Below are 17,403 nucleotides of genomic sequence, written 5' to 3'. Positions count from 1 at the left end.
GAAATATTAAAATACATAATGTATTCGTTTTACCATGGCAGTTCACAAAGCCCTTGGTTTTTAAGCTGTTTATTTACTTTTTTGGCTCGATTCACGAAGAACCACAAATAAATGATATTATAATAGACGTTGGCCTCGAACTAAATATTTTATGCCATACGATTAAATAAATAAATAAATATTTTATAGCTTACCTTTTGTGATGCGAGAATTAATAAAAATGGCTTAGGTATCTAAGTGAATAAAACAGGCATGAACAAAAAGGTGATGCACTTAGCACTCGAGTTGAGCACGAGCTCGGGAGCGGTTTGCACAAAGCGAGGCGCGACGTGTGCCAGGCTAGGGCTCACGCGACCCGATTTTATCCCGAATGTGAATAAAAAGGCAGGAACTATCACCTGCAGGTAAGTATGTAGGTATAACATTTAAAACTTTCGCGTTTTGAACACATATTAAATCACATATTAGCTGCGATCACGACCAGTGAAACCTGTGTGTGTCGAAACATCGGTAAATAAAGGTAGCAAAATAAATTCGTGATAGACCGGATTTTAAATGTGGTTTAATAAGTACGTAGGTGTCAAATATATTGTGAAGATAAATTTGACGTCAAATCAAAATCTTATGTTTGGAAGGTTTTTTTATAGGTAGGTACTGGTAAAAGTTCTTCGACACTAAAATTTGAAGTTAACATAATATACTTAGCTATTTTACTACAAGTACCTACATAATATTTTATAATTTTACTTAGAAGTGATAATATTTTTATCATAAAATGTCATGTTTTACTGTTGCTGCAACGCTGCAGCAGTAATGCTGCTGCGGTTACAATTCAAATGTAGCCTTTATGATTTTATTTTAACGGCTGGAAAGGATATGAAAATGATAAAAGTAGTTGTGGGAACACACTTGGTTAGCTAATCCCACTACGCAGCGATAAAGAAACGGGCGCGGGACGGGCGGGGAGTCAATAATTGACAATTAGATAGATTGTCAATAATTGAAAATTAGATAGTTATAATGATAATATAACTATCTAATTGTCAATTAAAAATAATTTAAGTCAATAATGTACAAATAAGCCAAATGTAACCTTAAGTAATCTTAATCTTTCATGAATCAATTTTATACCCATTCCATTCATTATATAACTATCTAATTGTCAATTATAAATAATTCTAATCAATAATGTACAACCAAGCCAAAGCTTGTTTAATATTAAATGACTTTTACCCCAACGCGTTAAAAATAGCGCTAACGTATATAAATACTCTCTAAAGGTCTAGGGAACAGCATTTTTACATTGTCATACATAAAGGTTAGGTTTATTTTTGGGAATCCATCCCTAAAAAGAGGCCTTAAGGTAAAAGACAAAGCCCGAATCCCTCGCGTTATAGTGTGCGAGAAAATTGCGTCATACTCTCTGGATAAACTGAGCGTGCAAAGACGAGACAACGTCTATCAAACTTTTGTATCCACGCCAGTGCGCTTTTAAGTTCAATTATCGATTTTTTTAAAGCATACCTCTACCGCATCTTGATAGAGTATTCTATAAAACTAACGTAAAACTTATACGATAAATTGTTCTAACATCAATACGTTAGCGAGTTCCCAAATCGAACTTAAGATAAGTATACTCTAAGGAAACCAGGAAAACATTTCAAAGGTCACATCGTGGTACCTAGCCCACGTTATGCCCGACCGATAGAATAGCCTCCTACGCGCTCCAAACTCCAAATTTTGCTGATCTAATAGAGTAGGTACCTATTTTACTAAACACGAGTCTCTAATATAGGCTAAATTGTGTTTACTCACCTTTCCCTTTTTAATTGCTTTCATCGATCCAATCTGAAAGAGCAACAAGCATGTACTTCATCAGTAACTACCTAAATATAACACAGCAGTCACATAATCATGAACTCTGGTAATAAACAATTCAGGGGCAACAACAACCTTAAACGTAGATACTGTTGACGCTAAATCTGTCTATATTGTTATGTGTGTAAACAAACGTTTATGGGTGATTCTTAAATTGTGGCCAGATTTTTTTTTTGTTATACATGTTTTTATTTTTCATATATTATTACATATATCAAAAGTACATACAAAAAGCAAATTTTTGATGCATATGGTTAAGCTTAATACCCTCAGGAAAGGTAAATAAAATGAGTACATAAACACGGTTGTGACAAAGTGTCCCTCAGTCGTGACATTGAGGCATTTTGGCCAATTCCACTATTTTGATTTGTATTATAATTTTAACATAGCCTAAGTCACTCATATGACTACAACAAACCTAATGACAGCTCATACGTTGAAATCCGTCAAACTATAAAGGCTGTAGAGCGTGAGAAAGAATTGGATACACATCATACACGCGAAAAACAGGTTTAAGCTTTGGCAGTCGGGCAAAAATAGCAAATGATCGATAGCTAATAAAATCCCATTTCTGAGGAGTGCATGTGCCTCTAAATTTATTAAACGAATTAATAATATCACGACCACGATATGTCACGAACGTGGACTCAATAGTCCGTGGCAGTGACAGATTTTTGACGCCACAGTCGTGATAATTTGCAACGTGTTCGGTATTATCTAAAAATTACCTTGATTTTGCAAATGTTAAGTAGTTAGCTTAATCTGCAATGTACGAGGTATATCTTATGATATGATATGATTTATTTATCTCACAATATACAATTGCACTTAACATTACACATGGTAAATTCTTAGGAATTTATATCGTGATTGTCAGTTTTTTACATTATGAATAATTTAATATGGAATCCCCACAGTCGAGCGCAGGCCTGCCATTCTGCCTTTTGTCAGGGGGGTCACGGACAGGATCAGCCACATCTTGAAGCGTGCTTCTATAAAAACATATTTCAAGCCAATGAAGAAGATGTCACAATTCCTGAGGCCTGTAAAATGCAATACCCCTCTACAGACTGCAGGAGTGTACAGGCTGGACTCTGAGTGTGGCCTATCATATGTCGGGCAGACGAAGCGGAGCATTTCCACTCGGGTGAAGGAACACATAGCTGATGTCAAGCACCGTCGACCTAGGTCTGCTGTCTGTGAGCATGTCATGGATAAAGCCAATCACTCAATCAAGTTTGAGAAGCCTCTGGTTCTTGCCAAGGAGAAGCGTTACATACCCAGAATGCTGCGCGAGGCCATTGAGATTAAGAAATATCCAAACTTTAATAGGGAAGATGGCTTTTCTCTACCACCAGCTTGGGATCCTGTAGTCCATCTGATAAAGGAGCAAGCGAGACATAGACTGAGACCTTAGTGTTGGATGATGCTGGACATTCTGATGTTTTGAAAAGATGTGTCCCGCCGAGTTTGTTGCCGGTCCCATATTGGGATACCCTCCTACAATTTAGGAGGGAATTAAATCTTCTCGGGTCCGTGGTGTAGGGTTGGAGCCGGCGTAGTTTTGATCGCGTATATATATATATCTTTACTTGAAAATAATTGTAGTGTATAACTAGCCTTATGAACCGATTTTGCATGTACAACCAGCCTTAAAGTTTGTACTCTATGATTGTTCATTATTTTAGTATGTGGGTATTTTTGCACTTTGTAATTTTTCCTCAGTCACCCGTTGACCACGAACGCTGTAAAGAGTTCGAAACGTCGGGATGTATTATAAATTCAATATACGCGATATAATCCGTTTTCATAGTTTTATTTCATGAGTAACTATCGCGGTAACCGAGGACAATATTTCAAATATGGTTCTTTGATACATATGTAACAAACAATAAGCTGAAACTGGTACTTACTTTTAAAACTCAAACACGGCGGTAACGCGTTAAGGTTGACCATTTTTTCAAATGAACACAAAGAAACGATTTTCGACAAAATTTCTCTCTTCAGCCATTTGTAAATCTGACAACAACACAGTGTTGCTGTTCTAAATAAACTTTAAAGAGGCTGCCAGTAGTAAAGATAATTTTCTACCGAGTACCGCATGTATATATTACCACGCGCGGTGGTGACACGAAAACTGAGCACAAAATGTAATGTTGTTTTAAATTATATAAAGTCGTTATATATCCATACAATTTTTAAACAGTGTTGTAGACCAGCGATTAGTGTTTTATATTTGATATAAAATATTGCAAACTCACGTCATATTTTTTCCAAAAAAATATAGCACAAATTCCGGGGAAAGCACACTACACGGTCCGTGACATTTCGCACTTGTAATTTTTTTTAATATGTTTTTAATACTCTTAGGATCATACATTTAGGTTGACCTAAAACTAGAGTTAAATTGCTAAGTATATTGATATATAGTTTACTTATTTTCTTAAAAATATATGCTATTCTTACGTGTAACACAAAAAAAGAATAAGAATTACCCTTATAGCGTACCTATTACATTGTCATTAGGCTAAAAGTGTAAACATATACATAGAATATATTTTGTTTTGTGTTTGGTTGTTTATTGAGCATCTATTTTTGGAAGCTATGACGGAGTTGACGGACTCATTGAAAAGGAGACAAACACAGTAAACAACTATTAACTAAATAACGTATTTTTTAATTGCCGATAAATTGCCGATTGCGACCCAACCGGCGGGTTGAAAAAGGGGGTTGAAGTTTGTATGGCGAATCAGTAAAAAGCAGATTGTGTAAAAGATGCCTCCAGATACGTATTTCTGGATTTTTAATAGTAAATTACCCCCAAGCCTTTAAATTAGGGGATTGAAGGTTGTCATAAGCAACTTATAAAAAGAAGTGAAGTCCCACCAAAAACATTTTCATGTAAAATGTTGCCAAGACGAAACCATAAGGACGGCCTACATAAACGGCCAAGCCATATATTTTGTGAAGTAAGGGCTTGTAGAGTTAGAAGCTTGGCTCTACAAGAGATCTGATAACTTTTTGACAGTGCGAGCCTTATGATTTCGTCTTGGCAACATTTTACATGAAAATGTATTTGGTAGGATTAATATTTCGTTAAAATATTTCTAGTGACAGCTAACCATACAGTAAGGTTCACATATATATAGGTATAAAATAATTATTACGAAAAGAACGCTTAGATGGCGCTCAATTCGGCCGCAGGCGATTGTTTTGCTGAAATCTCCAACCTATAATGAACGCGTCTGTGCATGTCAAGTCATGTAACCTGTTGTGTAAAAATATGTTAAATTTATTTTACAAGCGGTGAATATTAAAACAGCACAAACAACAACCAAACAATCACGTCGTACCTACCTCTTACCTTATCCATACTAATATTATAAATGCGAAAGTCTGTCTGTCTGTCTGTCTGTGTGTTACCTCTTCACGCTTAAACCGATAAACCGTTTTAGTTGAAATTTGGTATACAGATAGTTTAACTCCCGGGGAAGGACATAGGATACTTTTTATCCCAGAACTCACCCCTCAAGGGGGTGAAAAGGGGGGTGGATATTTGTATGGGGAATCAATAACCGCTGAACCGATTTAGATGAAACTTGGTATGGGGATAGTTTGAGCTGTGGGAAAGGATATAAAATAACTTTTATCCCCGAAATCATCCCTTGAGGGTGTAAAAAATGGGGTGGAAATGTATAGTGTGGACCAATTTGGGGGTGAAAAAAGGATGGATTAAAAAGCAGATTTGTTAAAGAATTAAGGTACCCAAATTACTAATTCCACGCAGACGAAGTCGCGGGCAAAAGCTAGTAAGCCTTATATATACCTCTTACCTTTTAGTTTTAAGTATTTATAATTAGCCTGATATGGGTGTACTATTTACTGTACGTGTTGCCTGAAAATAAAACTATTTATTTTATTATTTACTAGCTTTTGCCCGCAACTTCGTCTGCGTGGACTTAGTAACCCCAGCTAGAGTAAGAATAGCGCCTGGAGAAAGTCTTATAGCAATTATTCAATTTGAGCATATTATGCACACAAATTAGCAGACACTTCATTAATTATCTCAATTCCACCCCGCTTTTTACTTTCTTAATGGATGATTTTCGGGATAAAAACTATCCTATGTCCTTCTCAGGGACTCAACCTATCTCTATGCCAAATTTCATCTAAATCGATTCAGCGGTTTAAGCGTGAACAGGGAACACACAGACAGACAGACAGACAGACAGACAGACAGAGACTTTCGCATTTATAATATTATAGTATATATAGTATAAAGTATATTATAGTATAGTATAGTATATTATGGATATGGATGGATTTTATTTTATAAAAAGTTGGTTATTTGATACATATTCGTTTTTAGTACATACTATAACAAATAGTACCTACATAAAATATTTTTAAGTATAAAACTGTAAGTACCTCACTTAAGTCACACCTTTTTAGTCATAGGTAAGCAGCGAAGCATAATTCAATTTAATGGCTGGAATAATTTTCAGATATCTTGTTCTTACTACGTGTTTTCACCACAAGGCTTCCCTCTCTAGAAAAGAGGGCACCTCAAACAAAATATATTTATAAATTTTTTACCCCGAAACTGTACTTAATCTGGTGCAATAAATTTTCGAGACACGCAAAAGTATCTGGCTCCATTCAATAGGGGATTATTCCAAGTCTGATGTAGCCTATGTCTTGGGAGTTAAAAGATTAGCTCTCTCAGAAGTTTCTCATAAACTCATGTTCACGTTATGTTTAATGATTCATGGAGTTTCAGGAAAAGTTCTACTTTTGATCTCAAATGAAAATGCAATTTTTATCGGTAAATTAGCACAAGTAAACAAACTTTATTTTCAAATACACAAAGGTAACTTCAAGTAGTTAGGGGAAACTGATACTTTAGGGTTCTGGGTGTGATAGTTTGTATATTCAAAGTCATTCATCATCATATTCGATAAAACTACAAGCTCTTGTCGTTTGTCAATTGCATATCAATCCCATTAATGCTCTGACTTCTAAAATGGTCATTGTAATTAAGGGCAGTTATTGTTTAGATCTAATCCCCACTTTACCTTGATTATTTCACGTCCAATAAGTCCCTGTGAGTCCATTAGGTGGAACAAACAATTGGGTATTATGTCGGTGTTTTTGTTTTCATTCCGATACTTGCGCACGTGTGGTCACGCCCTATCGCCGGATCGACATTAACTAATTGAGTCCCTCTGTGCTATCAGATGTCACGTATGAACATTTCGTAATTAATGGTTTGGGGATTGGATCCCTGTAAGTATATATCACTAAAATTCTTGTTGAATGCTCTTTTCTTACCCAACTAATAACTTGCCTCTAAAGCTTGTTCCAAAATCGGCGGTCTCGGGGGTAGATGTGGAAACACAAGTAACGAGTTGGTTATATATTTACTACATCGGTTTTGCTCTCGAGTCATTTTTGATGTCGGTTTTTATGATCTCCCATCTTGAGTAGGGCCAGTCGTATTCTGCCGGAGATTTAATTGGATACCGTTATATTAGGTAGATGTCCGGTTTCTCATCCAATAGAATAGTAGTAGCCTATTTGGAACTAATCTAATAGTTTTAATAACACCTCTACGTCCGTATCATGACACAGGCAAGGGCAGCTTCTGTTTGGTGTACCCCTGACAATTCATTAGGTGCCATTATAAAGTCATAAAGTCTCAATCAGGAAGCAACAACAATTCATTTCTTTTTATTTAAGATAGAGTTACACATATAATGGTTGTTTTTAAAGTTTTTTTTTTTGTTTTAAATTTCAACATCATTAAAAATCGTTCGCATCCAAAATCTCACACTTAAAAAGTATATATAACGGTAAACTTTCCACAAAGGTTTTTTCATCGAAAACGTTGCGTAAAGTCAAAATAATATTAAAGATTAGAGAATAATAATGTACCGCAATATTTTTGTAGTTCAGAGCCGCAATTATCGCTGGTAGCAATATTACTTTTATTTTTCAATCCCGCGCGCGCGGCGATTCACATATGCCGCACCCTTGATATCCATTAAAAGTTGAAAATGCTCACTGTTGAAAGTTACGCTTAATCTAAAGTTGCTTCTACAGGTTTTAATGAATTCTGAAGCCGCAGTAAGGTGGACCTAATGAAAGGATCTATATAGGGATTCGAAAAGTATTTTCTCTTATTTCTGTATTCCTTAATACTTTTTGCCATAACGCTCATATATCCTAATAATTGTGATCTACGCTCGTAAGCCCCTAAAATCGTATGGCCAATTTTTGTCTTAATGTATTATATCCTAATATTATTTGTTATAGTGACTTCATGGTCCTAATATATGTTTCCTTAACAGCAACTTATCATAAATATCATTTGTCCTAATATCCATATGTGTTACCCAGACCTAAAGCAATTTAATTTTCTGTCAACAGTTAGGTTTCGTGGAGGTCGCAGCCACGTGGAGGTTCCAACCTAATTTTACCTACTTTTCTGGAAACAGATCGTGTTCGTGGAGGCAGCAGCATAGGACAAAACTTTTATGGCAAGTGATTTTAGGTCCAAAGTATTTATGAAAATGTTATGGCTAGTCGAATTAGCTAGGATTCTTGAAACTTACAGCAAGAACGGTTAGGACTAATGAATGAGTATTATGACGACTGAGCATTAGGGCTATTACCCATTAGGACAAAACGGTTAGGATAAGTGACTATAGGATAAAAGTTATTAGGGGTTGCGAAGGAGACCCCTAATTAAGACTTTCGAATGTTCATAATAATTAATAATAAAGATTATTTATTCCAAACGTATTATAGTTTCTATATTAGTTAATTGGTACTATTTATTTACATATTTTTTGTAATGTGTAAAATTTAATTTGTTAGTAGTTAAACGAAGTCTAGTCCAGTCAAAGGTAATGTGATCACTATACCCAGCAGACTTCCCATATTAATGGAATGTAAGTACACCTACCCCTCACCTCTCAGTTTCTTTGATCGTTTCCAACAGTACCTACATCAAAAATCATAAAATCATAATACACCCAATTTCGAGGGAAGTTCCACATTTCGTTCGTGGTCTTGAACATTGATATATTCGCTAGCGTGATGTACGTAACTTACTTTCTATGCATCTCGCTCGCTCTCGCTCGTATGGCGGATTAGTGCGAGCTAGATGTATAAAAAGTAAGTAAGGAAAACGTTAGCGAATATGCAGTGTCAAACTCAGGGAGGGGTGGTTTTCGGAAACATTTGCTTCCGAAAACCACCAACATTAAATTGGTGGTTTTCGGAAGCAAATGTTTGAGTTACTTTATAAAATAACGAAACCTCCATACACGTGCCTTTAAGAATTGAGGAGTTCCCTCAATTCCTCGTGGATTCTATCATTTTATCAGAACCAAAAATATTACGGAAACACCTTGGAGATAACTTCTTTCAAACAAAAAAATTATTACTCAAATCGGATCACGGGTGGTAAAGTAATCGCTGAACATAGGCACTACATTTAAAAAATCATCATCATTATCATCAAAACAATCATCATCATCAGGTCCACTTCATCAAATTAGTGGCTGTCGAAAGAAAATGCTCGAAATGCTTAAGAAAACACCCAATCATTTAATAATAATATCAAAAATAAGATATAAGCCTATCAAAAGACCGGGATTTATAGGCCCGTGAAATCTGAGGAGATACAAATAATAATATATTTACTATATTGTAACATAAAACATAAAGAACACGTCACATAACAAACAAATACACAAGGGTTTGTAAACATGACAGTATGGAGAGGTCAAACTTTCGACTCCTAAACTAGGAAAGCACCTGTGCCTTAGAGGCTAGAGTTCTTCCAAAATTCGATGTCGAAACAAAATGTTTAGGCCGTGCGTGTAACAGCAGTAAGATGGTAAAACATTAAACTAATTGCAATCATGTGCTTACATGTGACTTTAAAAATTGAAGAGTTCCCTCAATTCCTCATGGACCACGTTGAAGACCTTTCGAACAAAAAAATTTAATAATTATTTAAATCGGACCACGGGTCTCGAAGTAATGTGTGAACATACATAAAAAAACCGAATACAAAACCTTCTATGTAATTGAAGTTGGTTAAAAATAGGAGAGTTCACTGAAAAGGTACAAATTCTCGAGAATTTAGTAATAGAAAATAGTATATAATATATACTATGTATGTATGCGTATAGTACGTATTATGTATGTATGCGTATAGTACGTCAGTTGTATCTAGTATTTCCCTTCTCTCAACGATATGTAGGTATGTGTATGTAATTATACGCTTATTTTGGCTTTTAAAACAAAACTGTAGGTAAGTAGTGATACCGATTCGAACAAAAAAATATAATAATTATTTAAATCGGACCACAGGTCTTGAAGTAATCGGTGAACATACATAAAAAAAACCGAATACAAAACCACCTTCTATGAAATTGAAGTTGGTTAAAAATAGGAGAGTTCACTAAAAGCGTACAAATTCTCGAGAATTTAGTAAAAGAAAATAGTATATATGTATGTATGCGTTATAGTACGTCAGTTGTATCTAGTATTTCCCTTCTCTCAACGATATGTAGGTATGTGTATGTAATTATACGCTTATTTTTGCTTTTAAAACAAAACTGTAGGTAAGTAGTGATACCGATTAAGCGACAATGAAATCCTAAAAGTTTCAGGTCCGTTTACTTCAGTAAAAATCTTTTCATATAGTATAGGTACAATTATAGAAGAAACACATTCATTCAAGCTAAGTAAATACAAAAGCTTCAAGACATAAATAGAAGGACGGATTTGAAACAAATCTCAGGAAAAACTAAGTGTATTTGCAAGTGTCTCGAGACTGTACCTAATAAATAATAATCTCGTTAGATCCGGGCCCGTTAAGTTTCCTTCGAGCCGGCAAGTTACTCGCGGAAGCGCACCGGCTTCGATGAATAAAATCCAGGTCACAAGAAATTTAGCCCTAACCCTACTACAGGTACATCCTTGTAGTATGGGTACCTATGTACAAACTTTTGACTCCTCTTGCGCAGATCATGCGCACTGAGCTGCTAAGCAAAAGTCGACCTTGATAACTTTTATAAGCTTAAAGATTACCGAAATTAATTATATTATTATAAATTAATTAATTATATCCATCGTCTAAAAAATCGTACTTTAACTTAACTTTAACGTAATATTTACTTATTTATTTGTATCTGTAAGTATTTTGAGATACTGAAAGAAAATTTGGCTGATAGCTGAATTGCTTTTTTAAAAGTTTCGATATTGTGTATGTATTCCTAACTTATTTACGAAACTTTTCAGAATTTTCTAACTTAAACAACTAACAAACACATAATACACACGTTACGTAACGGAACAAACTTTTTTGTGTCCGTTTACATGAAGATACACTCATTTTTCATGAGGCGAGTAAGGAAAGCGGGCACCTGTAGCGTTTTTCCTACATGCCGCAACGGGCCGGCTGAGCGATGCTGGGCGCGTCGGGCGAGACGGAGCGAGTCGCAGCGAGTCGCGGCGAGTGCACCGGGCGCGGGCGAGCGTCGTGGGGGCGGACGCGAGGCACACTGAGGCCGTATCGTATGGCACAACCCCGCCCGGCATCGACCGCCTCTCGGTCCTACAAGTGCGACTCCACAAAAACCCCTTGTTACTCGCGGGACAATTAATAGCATCGAACCTTTTCCAATTGCATGGTGAACTTTGTGTACCTACTTACTAAAAAATACACGATCAACGAAATTTTGTTTGCCGAGTTGGGTTGAGTGGAGTGACTTTGTTTCAGGAAAACGGAAAACGGCTTCAATTTATGAACTTGAATTTTGTGTATCTACTTGTTTATTTTCATTGTTCGTTTCTAATTTTTTTTAAGTTAAATTTAACTAAATAAGTAGGTACATATCTCTAGATACCTACTTAATTTTACTGGAATGACATAGTGAACGACAGTTATAACTGTTATCATCTGTTATGTTATAAGACGAATAAGAGTACCTATAATATTTTCGTAATGTAGGTATTTACTGTAAACATTAAGTAAATCGACAGCATGTATTGTATTCGTAAACTTGAATAATATCAGGTGCTTATTTTATGAGAGAACTAATTGTTATATTGCATGATTTTTTTCCTCTTAAACTGTAGTATAGGCACCTGAAATTAAACATAGTGTAGACTAGTAGTTATGTGCGAGCAGGGTGAATGAGTCGTGAAGAAATTGTAAAAAGTAGGTATTTATTTTTAGGGTTCAGTATACAAATGGAAAAAACGGGACCCTATTACAAAGACTCCACCGTCCGTTTGTCTGTCTGTCCATCTGTCTGTCTGCCTGTCTGTCTGTCACCAGGCTGTAACTCATGAACCGTGACAGCTAGACAGTTGAAATTTTCACAGATGATGTGTTTCTGTTGCCGCTATAACAACAAATGGTAAAAACAGAATAAAATAAATATTTAAGAGGGGCTCCCATACAACAAACATGATTTTTTGCCGTTTTTTTGCGTAATGGTACGGAACCCTCCGTGCACGAGTCCGACTCGCACTTGGCCGGTTTTTTAATTTTACTTAGATGCTCATTTATGACATATGACATCTTCTTCTTCTTCTTTTAAAATTATGGCTTCAGCCCAGTGGGACTATTTCGCCAGTATCAAGGTATTGAGAGGTTTACAAACGACAAAAATTGTACGGTTGTACAAGACAGTGTACGGTGATTTGTTAGCTCTTGTAAATCGATAGCTAGACTTTACAAGAAGCACGTGGACTACCGGCCGTTGACTCCAAGATGGTGGTTAAACGCGCTTCAAAATTAATTCTCCATTCACTGCACACTACCACATTAGTTTACTGTATAATAAGCTATCGATATTACACTTTAAACAATATTAATAAGCAAAAAACAAAGTAATTAATCACGATGCTAACTATCAAGATGGCGCTCGAACCGGAAGTCGACATATGACATGAAGCCTAAATCAATTTGATTACAAACAGGAGCGGTATTCGACATGCGTTAAGTGACGTTTCGTGTTGAACTTCAGTTGAATGGAAGAAATCGTGTGTTGTCAAATAGGTAAATTTGACATTAGCAATCCACAGTTAGGTGACAACGAAACCAAACCGAACCACGCAGAGTTCAGAGCCATTTTAAACCGTATAGTAGTAAGAAAACAAAGTTGATTTTTGTTGCATAATTTTTTCAATGAATGAGTTTTGGTGTACAACCAAATGATACTTTCCACAGTTGATGAACAAATGATTCATTCCACTGTTGAACTGATGTTGAAGCCGAAACTGACAGTTGTGCATCTCGAATAGGGCCCCAGGTGTTGGTGGTTTAACAACCTCGACCTCTGGGGGAGAGACCCCAGCAAATAGTTTGCCGAATCTGCCCTCGGCAGTCTCGGCACCTTGGTTTAATACTCATAATCACGATTATCACAAAAATGGTGGTACCCTTTTTGCCTTAAATTCGGTTACAGTGACAATTAACGATAGTTTAATCAGACATTACAAAATGTAACATATGTATAGGTATAGTACACTTATCTCTCAAAAATGCCTGACTCGCCTAGCAGGAACATAAAATCCCTAAGGAAGGATAGGTGTAATTGGTGGAATGAGATATGGCGAAACTGCGCGTCTACGCAGATGTCATTTCCGACAGGCAGGGCGCCGTTTGGCATGTTCTCATTTAGCAAGGTGCAAATTCTTGCGCTAAACGTTTAGCAGGATATAAGTGAGTAATTTGCTGCCAACTTCAGAATACATGAGAGATTTTTTTTCCTTCCATACATTTTCTTTCTATATGCTTTTATTTGCGCTGGTGGCCTAGCGGTAAGAGCGTGCGACTTTCAATCCGTAGGTCGCGGGTTATGCGCGGGTTCAAATCCCGGCTCGTACCAATGAGTTTTTCGGAACTTATGTACGAAATATCATTTGATATTTACCAGTCGGTTATCGGCGAAGGAAAACATCGTGAGGAAACCGGACTTATCCTATTAAGGCCTAATTTCCCCTCTGGGTTGGAATAAAAGGTCATATGGCAGTCGCTTTTGTAAATACTAGTGCCTACTTAATTAATTCAAAACTTAATAATTCTTGGGATTAGTTGTCAAGCGGACCCCAGGCTCCCATGAGCCGTGGCTAAATGCCGGGATAACGCGAGGAAGATGATGCTTTTATTTATTTTGCGATACTTTGTGTACACTTGTTAATATTTATTGCCGAATTTTTTGAAATTTTATTAAATCGCAAGATAGTCACAAAGCTCTAAAAATATCGTTAGTACTAATAAGTCTGTAACAACTGTCTAAGTAACTAATATAAGTTAACTGTATATCAATTATACACCAAGCAAAGAAAGTTAAAGTTAAAATATCTAATTAGACAAATTATCAACAAGTTTGGGAACAAATCAAATTATTTTATTAAATATTTTGATTTGTGTTTTTTTAAAGTAGTCACACTACTATATATAAATTAAAAACTGTAATAGATGTCATATATTAAAGAAAAAGTGACGAAGCCCTCCAGTGGTGAAGGCCGGATTCGAACCGGCGTCTTTAGCTATCGCGGCTAACGCCATGAACCCCTAGGCCACCCCGCCACGGCGGTGCCCGTCCGAATTTCTCGACTATATGCCATCTTAGTAAGACTAGGCGTCTTTGACCAGCTCTAAGGGCAAGCAGTGCGCGCTTGCACCTCCTAAACGAACTCCTTACGGATTTACGTTGTAGCGAGAGAGACTGGTGCTGCCATCTATGAACAAGTTTGGGAACAAATCAAATTATTTTATTAAATATTTTGATTTGTGTTTTTTTAAAGTAGTCACACTACTATATATAAATTAAAAACTGTAATAGATGTCATATATTAAAGAAAAAGTGACGAAGCCCTCCAGTGGTGAAGGCCGGATTCGAACCGGCGTCTTTAGCTATCGCGGCTAACGCCATGAACCCCTAGGCCACCCCGCCACGGCGGTGCCCGTCCGAATTTCTCGACTATATGCCATCTTAGTAAGACTAGGCGTCTTTGACCAGCTCTAAGGGCAAGCAGTGCGCGCTTGCACCTCCTAAACGAACTCCTTACGGATTTACGTTGTAGCGAGAGAGACTGGTGCTGCCATCCTATATTTAATAAAATAATTTGATTTGTTCCCAAACTTGTTCATAGATGGCAGCACCAGTCTCTCTCGCTACAACGTAAATCCGTAAGGAGTTCGTTTAGGAGGTGCAAGCGCGCACTGCTTGCCCTTAGAGCTGGTCAAAGACGCCTAGTCTTACTAAGATGGCATATAGTCGAGAAATTCGGACGGGCACCGCCGTGGCGGGGTGGCCTAGGGGTTCATGGCGTTAGCCGCGATAGCTAAAGACGCCGGTTCGAATCCGGCCTTCACCACTGGAGGGCTTCGTCACTTTTTCTTTAATATATGACATCTATTACAGTTTTTAGACAAATTATCATTTCCGACAAATATTTTAGTTTCTTACCTGCATGATCGTGTTTTAGAAATTCGAAGATAAAGCTTTCAAGTACTTAAGTTCTTAAAACACAAAAAAGATGTACAACAATGTTCTCGCTGTTTGCGGAAGCCTGAAGATAATTTATAACATAAAAAAGTATTTAGGTAAACAACAAAACAGTTAATTAAGTAAGTATTTACTTATATAGGTATGTTACGGGTAATATTAGAAGGTTAAAACTCAAGTTTACCCTGGTATAACTAGCTAGTATTACCCGAGCCTTTTGAGTAAAGCCAAACATAGATATAACTCCGTAATAGATGGATTCAGTCTAAGGAAAAAACGTGCCTCGAAAATCGCGAAAATTTGACTCTCGATCAGATGGCGCCAGTACCTTTGGTCTACTCTCGTATAGAGGGCGTTGACGGTTTCGTTTGTTATTTAACAAATTTTAACGCATATCAGTGAAAGAACATGGGTCAATATCATAAAAATAATTAATGCAAATTAAAAAAAAACATTTATCCATATAATACATTTTATCGTATATTTATAAATCTTCATTTTTAAGTGTGTCAATAGATGGCAGTGAATTTACTGTGGTTACAAAATTTACTATGACAGTACCGCTCTATAATATTATATCCTCTTTGGTAAAGCCCTAAAATTTAATAATGCCAGATGCAACACCTAACATTACCCAGCCAGCGTTGGGTAGACCTAGAATCTAGATGTGTACGGGTAAACGCTGAATACAAATTAATGTTGTTTAAATTTTCGGATTTTACCCAAAACCACCTAAAACTATGAACCAATAATATATCACTCTAAAAATATAAAACATAATCTATACGAGTACATATTGTCCGTAAAACTATCTATTCGCGAGGTGTCAGCAACAAATAAGTATCTTTTCCCATATCAACGGATCGCCGCGCCGTATTCCTCTTACCACCCGTTTCATGTAATAGAATAGGTATCTCATTATCTTGTATCGTTTACCTATTGTTGCGTAAGCTTATCGTCTGAACTTCTAAACACACGCAAATAATTTCAGATCTTCATTATATTCATTTCATCAGGCACTTGAATTAATTTAGGAGATAATTAAGTAGAAACATATGACACAAATGCGAAATAATACCATCATAATAATAAAATTAGGTTTCTAAGACTTTTTATTAGGGCACAATTTATTATATTATATTCCAAGAATAGCTAGACCACCTCCCTAGTTTCCTCCTACGCGTAATTACATTCACATTTGCTGAAAAATACTAAAACTGAAACCTACGTTACCCGATGTAACCGATACAACCAATTCGCCTATTCTCACCAAGCCTTCCCCTAGAGTGAAATTGTACATTTTTACCAATACTGAAACTTAAAGCGATAGACGCTTCCGACCGTGGACGGGCAGCGGGCCAAACGGCGGGAATTTGCCATAAGGGGCTAAGCGATATCATACCTATACATTAATCTCTTTACCTTACTCGAACACCCTTTTGCAGCTGTACGCCGCCGCAAGTCATTACATAAGCACCGAGAGAAAAATATTTTCACCAGACAAGCTCGTAAGGGCTCTCTTTATTTAGCGGACGTACTACACACAGCGGGCCTGCGGGGCCCTCCGGGTCCAATATAACAACCTAACAACGCGTTCCGGGTGCTGGTGGGGCTGCCCCGCTTCTGTTGCACATAGGGATGTTTGCTGAAGCGCGCATAGATTGCTTTTTATACAACTATGCGCAAACGAATTTCATGGTTTAGACTCCCATATGTGAGGCATTGAGATGATTTGCATGTCTCTAAAAATACTTATTATGTTTAACTACTAACTATTTAGGTGCTTCTAGAAACATTGACCTAGTAATTATTACTTTCTATAAAATGTAGATTCTAACATAGCTATAAGTACTTACATACTAACCATAAATATGAGTGTGATAATTACGTAAAATAAATAATAGTTATTTATTATTAATATTTATTTATTTATTCTTCAAAAAGTGATGAGAAATTTCTATTTTATCATCAACAGTGGCAA

At 36.5% G+C, this 17,403-nt stretch overlaps 1 protein-coding gene across 1 annotated transcript in view; it reads right to left on the bottom strand.

Annotated features, from left to right (window-relative positions):
- Positions 1 to 11,571, bottom strand: part of LOC134744033 (uncharacterized) — a 46,620-nt gene extending 35,049 nt beyond the window's left edge. The window contains exon 1 of the mRNA XM_063677676.1: positions 11,322 to 11,571. The gene's annotated coding sequence lies outside the window, so the exon portion shown is untranslated. The remainder of the gene's footprint in view (positions 1 to 11,321) is intronic.
- Positions 11,572 to 17,403: the final 5,832 nt, after the last annotated feature.

Source organism: Cydia strobilella, chromosome 1, assembly GCF_947568885.1.
Source record: "Cydia strobilella chromosome 1, ilCydStro3.1, whole genome shotgun sequence".
NCBI classification, from domain to species: Eukaryota; Metazoa; Arthropoda; class Insecta; order Lepidoptera; family Tortricidae; genus Cydia; species Cydia strobilella.
Note: the sequence above shows the minus strand (reverse complement) of the source record. Positions and strands in the feature narration are given on the sequence as shown.